General features: G+C 48.3%; 1 protein-coding gene across 2 annotated transcripts in view; it reads left to right on the top strand.

The window, feature by feature from the left end:
- Window positions 1-10,924: 10,924 nt before the first annotated feature.
- The window catches only part of ARHGDIB (Rho GDP dissociation inhibitor beta), a 62,161-nt gene continuing 60,238 nt past the window's right edge, over window positions 10,925-12,847 (top strand). The window contains exon 1 of one of the 2 annotated variants that reach the window (XM_078640815.1): window positions 10,925-11,292. The gene's annotated coding sequence lies outside the window, so the exon portion shown is untranslated. The remainder of the gene's footprint in view (window positions 11,293-12,847) is intronic. The other variant, XM_078640821.1, reaches the window with a different exon arrangement.

Here is a 12,847-nt window from a genome sequence, read left to right as displayed (position 1 = left end):
CAGAAGTTGATATCCGGGGATGTCAACATCCCTGTGGATGCCCAATAGCACATATTTAGGTTCCATTGGGATTTGTGCATGCAGTATGTTATTGAGTTCCTGAACTATCCGTGATCAGTAGTTATGGATTTGGCGACAGTCCCATAAAGTGTGATTGAAGGATCCACATTCTATTCTACAACATAGACAGTCCGGCATCTCAGCTCTACCCATCGTATGTAACTTGACCCTGTAGTAGTATACCTTGTGTAGGATTTTAAATTGAACAAGTCATAGCCGCGGCTTAATGGCCACCTCCCTATGATGCAGTAGTGCAGTCTCCCAGTCTGTGTCCTCTAGTGTACCTACCAGGTCCTCCCATTTGCCCCAGAGTGTTAGCAGGTTGTCTGGCACGTTGTTTAGTAGGGTCTTATACGTCCATGAGACTGCTTTCTCCGGTATCTCTTCCTGTAGCAACCGGCCCTTCAGTGGGGCATATTCTGGGAGGTCTATAGTGTCAGGTTTTTGCGCCTGCCATGCGTGACAGAGTTGAATATACTTGTAATACTGCGTATCTGTCAGGCTATAAGCCGTTTGCAACTCCACAAACATTAGCAGGGCACCCTGTAGTGTTATATCCCGAAGGGTGGTAATACCAATAGCATCCCATCTTTGAAACCCCTGTAGCTTTGCTAATTCAGGCCCAAAGAGGTGTAGACCTGGTCAGTCTCATGTCCCATTCATCACTCGTTCAGCCTCCCTCTATGCCTCAATCTTTCTCTGTGTTGCTGGCAGCAAGCCAGCTGCACTCCCGGGACCCCATATATGTAGTGATGGTAAGAATATTTCTGAGATTGGAGCCTCTCCAGGGCGTATGATGGGTGGTCCTGGGGGGCATGACAACCACTAGGTGTGCCGCTCTGTAGCATGCCCAGACATCACGGAAGCGCTATTCCCCCATTATATTGGCTGTGTTGCAGCGTTTGCAGCATCACTCGAGGGGGGCCCCCGTCCCACAGCAAAGTACGTTGTTCATTATTTATGGCCCTAAGGAGAGCCTCAGGTATTCTGTAGTATGTGTTTTGGAATATGTAAAATAACTTGGGTAGCGTGATCATTTTGAACATAGCGGCCCTTACCAGTAAAGTCAGGGGGAGACGCCGTCACCTAGTCGCGTCATTTCGAAAGTCCGCTAAAACGCCCTGGATGTTATGGGTGAGGCAGCTCATTACATTTTCAGAAATGAAGAGCCCTAGATATTTGAAGCGCTCTGTTGCTATGGGAAGGTGTGTCGGTATGGAGCATTCGTCTATGCGGCCCTCTATTGGGTATATGGTTGAGTTCCCCCAATTAAATTTGTGACCCGCCTGCTTACCGTAGTTTTTGACTACCTGGAAAATGATCGGGAGTGTCGTATCAAGGTTAGTTATGTATAGAAGGATGTCGTCTGCATACAGCGAGATTTGTTCATCCCGCAGCTGCGTCTTGGGGTTCCGGAGCCCTGTTAGGTCAGGGTGTGCTCTGATCTGACATGCAAGGGGTTCTAGAACAAGCGCAAAGAGCAGAGGGGAAAGTGGACAACCTTGTCTGGTCCCCGCTGGATGGGAAACTCGGCTGATTTAACGCCGTTGACTCTTACTCTAGTCCTGTGGTTCAAGTATAAGAGATCGACCCATGTCCGGAAGTTATGCCCGAAGCCCAGTTTTACGAGGACCTGCCTCATGAAGGGCCAGTGCACCTTATTGAATGTCTTGTCGGCGTCGAGTGAAAGTAGCAAATGGGGAGTCTCCCTCCCTTGGGCCGCGTCCAGCCAGTTCACCAGCCTACGGAGGTTTAGGTGCGTGGCACGTTTGGGCATACAGCCTGACTGATCCTTATATACCAGGGACATAATAACCATCAAGAGACGTGTGGCGAGTATGGACGCCAAAATCTTGGGTTCAACATTAAGAAGTGAAATTGGTCAATAGGAGCCTGAGTTTTCTGGGGGTTTGACTGATTTTGGTATTACGATGACTGTGCCCTGACAGAAGTCCGGTGGGAGTGCTCCCTCCTCTTTTGCCGCTAGGAACATGGTAAGAGACGTGGAGTTAAACTAGTAGGGTTTAGTTTGAAGAATTCCCCTGGAAGTCCATTTGGCCCTGGGGTTTTTCTCGACTTCTGTTTGGCAATGGCCGTAGAGACTTCTTCTAGACTGATCTCGGTTTCTAGGGCTGCTGAGTCTTCAGCTTGCAGGACGTGCATTTCTACGGCCTTAAAATAATCATCTATGCCATTGTCATTAGTTGTCAACCGGGCAGCATATAAGTTAGTGTAGTAGTCAGAGAATGCTGTTGCAATCGCTTGTGCTGTTGAATGTATTGTCCCTGCCTCTTCTATCTGGTTCACCCAATTTGCTTCCCTTTCCTTCAGGCTTAACCAGGCTAGCAACTTCCCCGCTTTATCCCCAGACTCGTACAGTCTGTATTGAGGGGCCTGAATTTGAATGCATACTTCTCCCTCTGCTAAAGCACGGAGATCCCTCCACGTGACCTCAATTTGCCTTAGCATACTTTCCTCTATATCTGGGGACTGTTTATTTTCTAGTTCGAGCAGTTTGCCTTCTAAATCTTGTATTTGTATTGTTTCTTCTCTACGCTTTCGTGCAATTACATCTTGTAGCCTCCCCCTAAGGACTGCCTTATATGCCTCCCAAAGGGTGGCCTCCGAGGTAACGGAGCCTTCATTATATTGGAAGAATAATTTAGTCTCAATGTCAACAATATCTGCTACTGTCTTGTTCCGTAGCTCCCGAGCATTAAGTTTCCAGTCTGACTTGGGCCTATGTGCATTGCCCCCCACCTTCAACATTAGTGGCGAGTGATCCAAGATACCTCTAGCTAGGTACTCTATATCCACAATCGCTTATATTTCCCCCGCCGGGGCAAAGAGGTAGTCGATTCAGGAGATGGCCTTAAGAGCCCATGAGAAAAAGGAATAGCTACGATCAAGTGGGTAGTGCTGGCGCCAAAGATCTGTCAATCCCAGTGATCTTGCAAAGTTGGCCAATGGGGTGGGTGTCTGGGTACCCGTAGCTACCCGGGACCTATACAAATTTGGGTTCATTACATCCTTGAAGTTGCCCCCTATAATGTGGGTTGAAGAGTTTGAGTCTAACAGGATCCTGGCTACTGCCTGGAGTGTCTGGGACTGTAATCGCGGGGGGCGTAGACACTGGCCAGGGTGATCTCTCTCCGCCCCAAGTACCCCGAACCTCTGCATATGTGCCCCCCAGGTCTACCCAGCTATCCGAAAGTTTTTTTTTTTTTATAAGGACAGCCACTCTATGGGCTCCAGGGAAAAATCCGGCATGGGCCAATGTGACGTAGGCCCCTATCCCAATAAATGCACATCTAGTGCCTCGGAGGTGGGTCTCCTGCAGGAGGACCACGTCCGACTTAATCCATTTTATGTACCTGTTCACTAGGCCCCTCTTAATATTACTGGCCAGTCCGTTGACGTTCCACGTCAACACGGTGTATGGTATGTCATGCATTGCGTACGCGGTTCATTTGGTTTGTATAAGAGGTGCTCCCTAACCTGCCAACCCCAATCCCGCTGTATCCAGTTCTTCAATTGAAGACATCCTACTGTAACTCAGAACCAAAACAAAGAGAATCGAAAAATTCCAAACTCCCTCTTCATCCCCTCCCTTCGCCCCCAACCCACATCCTCTCGTACACTACGTCTAACCCATCAACTGTCAACATGACAACAGGCGTATGAGTCCACTGAGGAGTCTGTTGGACCCTCCCTTTCCCTACCACGTAACCACCAAAGAAAAGGAACAAAGCAACAAAGGATATTATTCCAGTTGAGGAGAGTAAGTCACAGTCTCTCCCTGATACAAACAGGTCTGGGGGGGAGGTGTCTCTCAGCAGTCGCTGGTTGGCCGCCATGTTCTTTGCTCACACCCTCGTTTCAAATTTCTTTGCCACTCTTGTTCGTTTGCGGTTGGTGGTCGGGTACCTTTTCCGGGGTCATTGCCCCAGATCCTTCAACATTATGGATGGCCTTGAGTAGGGGGTGATCACCGTCAGATTCCTCTGTGGAGTTTTGATCCGAATGATCAGCATGGGTGCAGTCCCCCTTGATCGAGCCTCTGGTGGCGGCCCGAGTCCCCCCGCCATGGGGGCTCCTCTCCGCCGTTATGGTGTCCCGGGCTGTATGGTCCCTAAGCGCTTTGGATTTGTCCCAGTGAGGCGCCTCCTTGTTCTTGTTCTCTGTGGTCTAGGCTCCCATCGTGATTGCGAGTCATCAGGTCGCGTCTCACTGCCACTCATCTCGGGTCTGGGCCTCCGGCATTCCTCTATCCAGGCCCAGGCGTCTTCAGGCATTTGAAAGAATTGGGTTGAGTCTTGGAAGATGACTTTCAGTTTGGTCGTAAAGAGAAGCATATATTGGATGTGTAGAGCTCGAGTTTAATTTTCACGGGGTCAAAGGACCTCCGCATCTTCTACACCTCCCTGGAATAGTCAGGGAAGATCATAATTCTAGTGTTTGCCAACTTAAGCTCTCCTATTTTCCGTGCCTCTCTTAGAACCATATCTCGGTCTTGATAGCTCAGGAATTGCACAATCAGGGGACACGAGGGGCCCCACGCGGAGGCCTCATAGACGGCATCCTATGTGCCCCGTTCGATGAAAAAATAGGTGGCAAACTTGGCGCCCGGCAGGGCCTCTCTCAAATGTCAAACGTTCTTGTATAGCATGCAGCTCACCGTGAGGTCTCATGGCGCTAGCAGCTAAAGGAACGGTGGATCATACAGCAATCCGAGACTAGTAGGCTACTAAGGGAAAAGCCAGTTTTGTTAATTTCTTACGGAAACATTGGTAATCAGTTGTGGAAGAAATGTGTTCATGTAATTTATTCCATAACAAGGCGGCGAGATAGGCCACGTTGTCAGGAAGGCGATGCGGTCCTCTTTCTCCTTTCCCTCAGGTACCCCAACAAAGTGTAGATTGTTTCTCTGAGCTCGGTTTTCAGCATCATCAACCTTCTGCATCACCTTTCTCATGCTGGCCTGGAGCTCCTTGATGTCTCCTTGGGATCTGTGTGCCGTGTCTTCAACCTTTGATATGCAAGCCTCTGCTTGCGTGACTCGGTCCGTGATGTTGCGTACATCCTGTCGGAGGAGAGACACCTCGGTTCGTATCTCGGCCATTTTGCCTTTGATTGCTTCTCTTGATGCATGGATCGCCTGGAGGATAGCTGTATTATCCGGTGCACTGGCATTCTCTCCTTCGAATTCAGTGGGCGAGGGGAGGGGAGCACCATAGTATACTTATCCATTTTCCCTGTTTTTGGGTCCTGGGTTCCTTATCTATGGCCATGGTCGGCTATGGCAGTTGAGTATACTCGTCAACACTTCCAGAGACCAGCAGCACCAGCGGGAGGCTCACAAACTTACTGTGAGGGGGCTGTCGTGGAGGGGTAGAGTCTGAGATTTGCGGTCGTATCACCCCTCCTGAGTACAATAGAAGCTGAGGGGCCACCAGTCTGTGTCTTCTTTCCCCACCACAGTGCCACCTCTCTGATTGCTAGATCAGTGCACAATGACGCCTCCTGGCACTTGTTACAGTTTGACTGCTGAGGGCCTCTCCCAAGTGATCACCAGGAGTCTCTTTCCCTGTAGTAGGTCTCCCTGGCCTACCCCACGCTCTCCCACTGGTGTTCTGTTCTCGAGTGCCTCCGCTGGGCCAACTAGCACTCTGGGGCCTCCTCGCCATCTCAGGCTTTGCCAATATCTATAGCGGTGCGGGCACCGAATGGTCCTCTTTGAGGGAGAAGAAATTACTAATTTTAATGCGGAGATATTCAGCTCAAGCACCCCAAGGAACTCACAGATGGCTGGTGTATTCACAGACTCTCAGGAGATCCAGGCTGTTATGATAGCGTTTCCCCAGGGACCATTATTGCAAGCTCTCCCATGGTGTGCCACTATGCTCAGGGACTGGGAGGGCCCAAACAGCATGGGATATCCCCAGGCCCATTTTACACAAAGGAGGGGAGAGGGTCAATAACTAAACTCCACCACCCCAAACCCCCTAATCAAATATATAGACACACAAAGAGGGGTGGGGAGGAGTAAACCCAATAAAGACGAAGAAAAGAGGCTATGAAAAATATATACGTTTTGAAAAACTGCCCTCACTCACACACAAATGTGTGTGACATGCTTCATCATCGGGCCTGCTTACAAAACGCCCCCGCGTAGCCACGCAGGGGGCGGAGCATAGGGAGGGGGAAACACAAAACACAAAAAGAACAGGGACAAACACAAATGTGACTAACAATGATCACAACAACAAGTGTTACCCTTTAAAGACTGGGTAAGTGATAGACAGAAAGTGCAGTTAGGTAGTGCTCATTACAACTGGCTCGTGGATACCTGCTAAACCCTTTATTCATAGGTTCCATGGTCAGGATTAAAATAAGTGAAGGATGAAAAGTGTTTAGGCAGGAGGTCAAGATCCTAAAACACTTTTCCTTAGACTGCGGTGGTCAACATGTTTCGACCGTATTAAGGTGCCCTCTTTTTAATGGGTCACGTTGGTCTTCTTCAGGACAGTCTATCTGTCCCAGTCATTATTTTCCTCTTACCTCAATTTGGCAATTTAAAGGAAACCCACGTGGAGGAAACTTCCACCAACATGGAATATCATTACGAGTCTATTAACTCATAAGGCTCGTACTGGCGTCAGGCGGGGGAGTTGCAAAGAACACAACTGTTCCGAAGGAGACTCCAGCACCACTCGTGCCCGCTCTGTGACCTGCCGCGAATATCCCCAGGACCCTCTTTGCATCTAACAGAACTCACCCCAAGTCCCAGAGTCTTTGTCACCGCTTCATGTCCTCTGCAGTTTGCCCAGCCAGAGGCTGCCCCCCGTCTCCAGGCGCTCTCGGGCCCGCTCGACAAAGGGGCCCGTTCCTGGAATTTTAGCCTCGGGAGGGGTAGCGTGTTCGGACAGGACCATCTGTAGCGTCTTGCTCCCCTGGATCACCACGGGTGCCGACTCTTGGCTCGGACTTGGGGGGGGGAACAGCAAAGAGGAGGGAGGCTCAACCCCCGCTGTGTAGGAGGCCGGCCGCTCCCACGGCCTCTCGGCCTGATGTGGACGGCTCCGGCGTCCCGCTCTAATCGGCCCCGGGCTGCCTGCGGCCCCTCACCAGCTCCGGGTGCATCCACAGGCCAGAGTGCTCGACAGTCAATCGAGACGAGCCTCTCCTCAGCTCGTATGCCGGCAGGATAAATGTGATGCATTCAGCATCGCCGCAGGTCAAGGGGAAAGGAAAGGGGGCTTGCCCTCACAGCACGAGAAAAGGAACAGGAGTAAACTCGTTGACCCAGCTGAGATCGGGTAGGCTATATAACAAACAACAATGTCTCAACTGTTATATCATTCAGGGGGGACTTTTCATAGAAGGTGTAGTAATCACACAGGGGAATCGAGGGAGACCAAGGTAGAGTGAAAGGGTTGTTATTTGCATGTAGTTATAATAGCAATATGATACAAATAGATTGCAGTAACCATAACAACCAATTGTGCACTGGACGTGTTGCTGTGAGTAAACGGCACAGTGACACAAGTGATTAAAGAACAACATGAAGCGGTGAAGAAACAATAAAACAATAAATTGTGGAGGTCAAGCAAATGTTTGTTACAATCACAAATACAATTTCATTTTTGCAAATGACCCTTTGGCGGCCGCGAATGGTGGTGTGGAGTCTACGGCGTTTCGAACTATTTAAATCAAGGTCATCATCAGGACGGTGGTTACTTAAATTCAGGAATAGTGCTATATAGAATCAGAAAAGAAAAGAAAGTAATCAGAATAAGTAGAGCCCAGAGAAAATGGATAAAACATAGAAGGCACTAGATAAGTAATTAAGGAACACCTGATGGCACTTTGAGAGAAGAATAAGCCAGGGGAGAGAATCTGTTGGGCTAGAACTGCTGTAAAAACAGGGGGGACATCAGGTAAGGGTAAGGGAGTGAGGATGCAGTGTGTCGATAAAAAGCCTTCTATGTTTTATACCCTCATCAGTGCCGGGAGCAGCCACAGGGCAACGTCGCTGAGTCACTGGGTCTCGTTGGTCATTTTTGCGGCCGGGCCTGTCGGCTTGTAGGTTACAGTTCCTCCCCACAGGATTTCACTCTAGCGCCAGGGGCAGTGTCTTCCACCGGGCTAGGATTCAAAGCACACTTGGCTTGAAGGAGTGTGTGCTATGTGTGGTTGAAAGACAGGACTTAGCACAGTATTTGTGGCGGGCAAACAGAGCCTCGGCGAGTACGACTACTCAGCCATGCTGCTGGCCGCGCCCCCCAATTTAGACCATTTTTAAAGCATTTTTTGAAACCATGTTGTAATCCATATTTTATTCCATGAGTTTGTCAATATTCTTACAGAGGTAATGCAATTCCACACTTTTAATGCTGCAGAAATGCCCATCTAGGCCTTATTCTGTAACATGTTAGGATTCCTGTTACATCCTTGGGAACCATGCATGTATAACCCCAATGCATTTCGGGCAGATGCGCCCTTCGTCAGGGGTATGGAATGTAAATCAAAATAAAACACATTGGTTAACCCAATTGATCACAAATGTATGACTAAGCATGCATCCATCATTACCTGACTTGCTAGTGTACCCTATCCTACAGTGTGCTCTGTGTTAATATTTAATGTGAAACAAACACCCTTTCACATAACTTTCCTGTTTATACACACCATTGATGTGAACTTGATTTAGTACCCAAACGAATTAATCACCGATCTGAACACATACTGACCTATTTATGTCTCTCTACTACAAACAAAAAAACTGAAACAATCCTAATCCACTCACCATTATCCTTGTATAATTGCAATCTTCATTATTCCGCCCTGCAACCGGCAGTGTGGCTGTTAGTTACCAACCCTCTCGCAAAAAATTCGCTGGTTTAAAAGTGACTGATACTCCCCCTCAGATGCAAACAATTAAATACAATGTTAAAAAAATGAATAAAATATAGATTACAACATGGTTTTAAAAAATGCTTTAAAATTGTCTAGATTGGTTTTTGAGTGTTTATTTCCTTTAATGGAACATTTGTGTAGCTGTAGCGGCTTGAATTCTGGAGGGCGTTCCCCTACCAATTTCAATAGTGAACTTTTTGCTGTGCTACCCGGACAGAGCATGGGTCAAGCCAGCGCGCTAAATTTTCAAAGTCTTTGAGCAGTGGTTGATAGAAGTTCAAAAAACGATTATAATGGAGTACACCATATCGAAAGCATCCATGTAGCAGTGGCAGTCCGCAGGACAGAAACAAAACAGCCACAAGGCAGTACAAATGTACTCTTTTCATGAACAAAAACTATGGAATTTATAAAGGCAGACCAAGCAACTAATGAAAAGCAGCGGGCGAGTGGTGGATGTGTTCAAACTCCACAGAGGGGGATTACAACATGCCTCGCAGCGCATGTACGCTGCCTCTAGGCTAGACCTAAAAACAACAGAGATTTCATCAACAGTCGTATTAGACGTGCCCGGATGGGAGGACGGTCCTTCCGGTACCTGGCGGCATGCCGCTGGAATGAGCTCCCTATTGCCCTTTGTAAAGCCAACAGTCTCCTTTCTTTTAGAAGGGAGCTGAAGACTTGGCTTTTTTCTTCATAATTCTTGTGACTACTGTGAGCTGCCGTGTTGTGTTTTTCGGTTTCAGGTCTCTTTGCCAAAGCGCCGGGACACCCTTCGGGGTAGCCGTGCGCTATAGAAGAGATAGTACATAACATCTCCTCCCACCCCTCCAGGAACCAATCGTTTCAATTTTTTCATTGTGCATTTGCAACATTACCAGACTTTCCCATGCCACAAAACTTTGGCAGTTACTCTAAGCTTGAGCATTCTCTGTTCCTGATACACGATGAATAAGAGGCTTCATCTGCTCATTAAGTCTCCAGGTTTCTTGCCAAGATTTCCTTTCTCCGGCCTTACTATCAAGAAACTAATACCGGCAACAATGCTCATTTCTCTGGCTAATGCAACTTTGAGAATGCACTGGCAAAAGAAAGAGCATGCTAACCAGGCAAAATACATTTCAATAGCCAGGCCTTTAATTAGGCCTACTTAACTAAGCATTTAATGTGCACTTCTATTTCATGGGTTATACATTCTCATGTGTAATTTCTAATAAACTGCAAAACGTGAGCAAAAGAATACATTTTTAGTTAAACATAACTTGAAGTGTAAATGTAAAAAGTGAGTAAATACATGGTCATGTAATGTCGAACTTTAGTGCACACGTTTATAAATCTCCAACTTTTACATTGAATACATTTCAGTAATGCGTGTAAATGTGTGACACAAGTTAATATTAATAAGGCACACAGTGAATATAATGTCAAGTGCACATTTAGAATTGCACTTCCGTGACGTGTAAGGGTGGAGACTCAATAATGCTGATCCAGCAGTATGCAGCACATAGTGGCTTCTCCAACAAGCTCTCTTAGCCAGTTACTGTCTCAGTCCCTCCCGTCATCACATTCCATTCTTCGAAGCAAGATTGGAATGTGATGACATAGGGTCGGAACAAAGCAAATCGCAACATAAGTTAGTAAAGTCATGTGGCATGGTGTTTATTTTTTATTGTTTGCGCGTTATGTTGCCTGCGTGTGTCGCTTACCAAATCAGTTAAGTGTAATGGTTATTTACTTATTAGTTACATGGTATTTTGTCGTTCTATTTGATGCTATTATTGTGACAGGTTATTTGCATTGTTAGTTGTATGTATTTGGGTATGTTGTCCCCAAGTTAAGGGGCGTTTTTGTAATCTATTTTAATAGTGACGTGGCGCGTTGGTTATTTGCTTTGCCAGTTACGGTATGAAGTTTATTAGGGCTTAGTGAGTACATGGGGTGATTTGTGATGGGGCTTGGGCTGCCTGCACAGGTGCACCCCTGGCGTGGCCCCTCTCCTCCACGCCGGGCTTGCCGCTTCTAGTGGCCAGAAGTGCTCGCCTGCGTAACCAAGTGCGCTTCTTCTGAGCACGAGTCGCGCTTCCTGCCTGCACCGGCCCCCCCAAGGCGCTGCTTTTTTTCTCAGCCAACTTCCTTCCTCTTTCAACTGCCGATTGCGAGAGGAGAGCACCAGGGACACCGAGAGGAACGGGGTGTTGAGAGGATCCGGACAACTAAAGGAGCACGAGAGTGCTGCGACGACCCTGCCCCGAGGAGAGCGCCTTCGACCCAGAAAGGAGCACCGCCGAAGAGCGTAAGCCCAGAAACCAGTGGGTATGTACAGCGGGCACAGAACTGTGTCGTAGTTTATTGCTCGTTCGCGGGAAACGGACCCCATCCAAAAGAGTTTATTTTTACAGGCGTTTTGTCGAGTCCCACTGAAAGATTACTAGGCGCTCGGAAATGAGAAAATCCGGAATAAAGTTCAGAAACGGTAGAGGATATGTAGGGTGAGGTCGAATGAGAGGGGCGTGGCGCACCGACTACAGCCCCGTTCTCTGTCGCAGTAAGAGTAATCCCCGTGCCAGCCCAGGGAGTTCTGTCTCTTCTCACTGGGGTGGTTTCATGAAGGCGCGCGGGGGGGGGGGGGGGGGGCTGGTCACCCAGAGATTTGCCGTCATGAGTCTGTCGTTTCGGTGTCCGGTGGGGCTGAAGTGCAGACTACATCCATCTAAACTTCCAGTTTCCAAATATCAATAGTAGTGTATACACTGAAGGCGAGAGGTTTATAGCCGGGCGTAGAAGCGGCGAGGGGGTTTGCAATGCAGGCTTTGAGGGGAGCGTGCAGTAACGAGAGACAGATTATATGTAGGTTTTCGTGTAATATAAATCTCTCCGACCCCCTGGAACCAACTTCGCGCAAATATAAATAAACAAACACATAAATAGCCAGGCGGGCGGCCAGCGGGTTGCTAAATGCACGGAAGTGTGGGACAGGTGGGTGTTACGAACAGCGGGCGGGGCAGGGGCCGTCCTTACAGGCAGCCAGGAGGTTACTGGTAGGTGTGGCTGGGGAACCGGAGTGGCCAAAGGTGGATACACAATTCATGCAGCTGCGATAGGTTAATCACGAAGGCGTGGCTTGGCGCAGGTACAACCAAGGTGGGTGTCTGGTTCCAGGTAGCAAAACAGTGTCTCTGCTTCGCTCATTTAATCCGTCACCGGCCTGAAAATGACAAAAACCTATGTGTAATTGGAAATGCCCTGCTTTGTATGAGTCCTGGTTGGTGAGGGAAGTAAGCCCCCGAGGGCCACTGGTCATGAAGATACAGACTGGAGTCTGTTCCCTCGTGGGGCTGGGCAGGGATCCACGTGCCTGACTGCGAGGGGCGGGGGCTAATTTCACCCCACTAATCCTCTCTGTCTCCGTGTACTTTTCCCTAATGAGATTATCTGGAACCAGCTGCAGAGTTTGGGGGAAGGGAGGTCAGAGGGCGTGGGCAGAGCACCAGCCTCTCTATGTACTTCCTATTCTGAGGGAGGGGGGGCATGTCTCACAGGGATTTAGCTCGAATTATGGTGAACCCGGCATTTTGAAAGGTAATCTGCTGTCCCATTATGGGTGACCTTTGACCTTTGTCCTTCTCAATAAAGTATAACATATATATCTACAGCTTTTTGTGGCTGCACCAGCACAGAAGGGGGTCTGTGAACTTCTTTTTGGTGTCTTGAGAGACTCCATTAGCTGCATGTTTTGCTGAAAGCAGAGCTTGAAACAAACATAAATGCCAACAATTTGTAAAAGTGGAAGATAAAAAAAATAATCGGAGAATGTATTTCTCCAATTGACTTCTATTGCGGCCTGCATTGGGCCTATCAGCGTGTATGT

This window comes from Lissotriton helveticus, chromosome 1_1, assembly GCF_964261635.1.
Source record: "Lissotriton helveticus chromosome 1_1, aLisHel1.1, whole genome shotgun sequence".
Taxonomy (NCBI): Eukaryota; Metazoa; Chordata; class Amphibia; order Caudata; family Salamandridae; genus Lissotriton; species Lissotriton helveticus.
Note: the sequence above shows the minus strand (reverse complement) of the source record. Positions and strands in the feature narration are given on the sequence as shown.